We start from the raw sequence: 1,853 nt of genomic DNA, 5'->3' as shown, positions 1-1,853 counted from the left end.
GCTAGTACGCTGACGGTGTTAGTCTCCCTCCCTCCGGGTTGAACAGGACCCTAACGGCTAGTACGCTGACGGTGTTAGTCTCCCTATTCTGAATTCCTTTTTTAGGCCTTAGAGCATATTCAATGGACAATGGACGACTCAAACGGACAGCGATTTTGTTCGCTTTTTGTCCATTTGGATCGGCCGCCTGCCCGGCGTCTGCCCTGTTTTAGATATGTGTCCGTAGCACGTTTAACGTGCCGACCCATATGTGCCAGCATGGCCGGCTGACCGCCCTATTTTTGCATTGATACGAATTTACATTTAAACATATAGTCAAATAGCATAGTTTGAACCGAATAAAATAGCATAGTTTTACAAGCCGAATAAAAATAAAAATGTCTCGCATAGTTCTCACATGGTTTTGCAAACGAATAAAAGAAGATACATCTATTGGTTATCAACAAGAGCCCACATATGCTCAACCAAATCATTTTGCAGTTGCACGTGAGTTTCCCAATCACGCATGTCATGATGAAATTGGATGAACTGTTCAAACGTTGCCGCTCCTCCATGCTCAGGCACAACATTCTCACCCTGAAACTGAAAGCCTTGATCGTACAGACGTTCCGGGCGCTCGTCTTCTACGATCATATTGTGCATGATCACACAAGCAGTCATCACCTCCCACAGTTTCTGTGTGCTCCAGGTATTAACAGGATAACGAACGATGCCCCATCGAGATTGCAAAACACCAAAGGCACGCTCGACATCCTTCCTAGCACTCTCTTGCTCTTAGAAAAATCTCTTTCTCTTCTTTACGACAGGGTTGGGTATTGTCTTGACAATAGTGGTCCACTGAGGATAGATATCGTCACCCAGGTAGTATCCTTTGTCGTAGTTGTGGCCGTTGATAGTAAAGTTCACCGGTGGGTTGTTGCCTTCGGCAAGCCTAGCAAACACCGGCGAGCGCTGAAGCACGTTGATATCATTGTGTGATCCGACCATGCCAAAGAAAGAGTGCCAGATCCAGAGATCTTGAGACGCCACGTCCTCTAGTATGACAGTGCAAGCCCTGACATGGCCCTTACACTGCCCTTGCCAAGTAGAAGGGCAGTTCTTCCACTCCCAGTGCATGCATTCTATACTGCCAAGTATCCTTGGGAAGCCCCTGCTGGCATTCATCGCCAACAAACGGGTTGTATCTTCAGCAGTCGGCTCTCTCAAGTACTCAGGGCGAAACACAACAATAACAGCCTTGCAGAACTTATACAGGGACTCTAGGCATATAGACTCGCTCATACGGGCGTACTCATCAATGAGATCATCGGGCACTCCGTATGCAAGCATTCGGATGGCGGCAGTGCATTTCTGATAAGAGGAGAAACCAATCTTGCCAACGACATCCTCTTTGCACTCGAAATAGTCATCATAGCCGACCACACCCTCTCTAATACGGTTGAAAAGATGCCTACTCATACGGAAACGACGGCGGTATTTTTGATGTTTGAACAACGGGTTTGTTGTATCAAAGTAATCCTTTCAAAGAAGGAAATGCCCGCTGTGATTCAACGCCGGAAGGTGGCCCGGAATGGAACCACGGAACAACGGCCGCTGGCTGTTGAGGTGGTGATGGACCAACACGGCAGCCAATATCTCCTCCTCATCGTCGGAGTCGCAAAGGAAATTATGAAAAAAGAACTCGTCGGCGGAGTCCATTTTGTACCTTGGCAAGTTGTCGAACTGCTTGCGGGCGTCAACGAAGGAGACAGCCGACGAAGGGAGTCGCGGCGCGCACGGACCAGCTAGCTGCCCTGCCGGCATCCGACGAGTAGGCCGGCGTCCGACGAGCGTGCCGGTGAGGATCTGGCCGG

The sequence above is a fragment of the Triticum aestivum genome, chromosome 5D (assembly GCF_018294505.1).
Source record: "Triticum aestivum cultivar Chinese Spring chromosome 5D, IWGSC CS RefSeq v2.1, whole genome shotgun sequence".
In the NCBI taxonomy this organism is placed as follows: Eukaryota; Viridiplantae; Streptophyta; class Magnoliopsida; order Poales; family Poaceae; genus Triticum; species Triticum aestivum.
The sequence above is the reverse complement of the archived record's forward strand: the minus strand, read 5'-3'. Positions refer to the sequence as shown.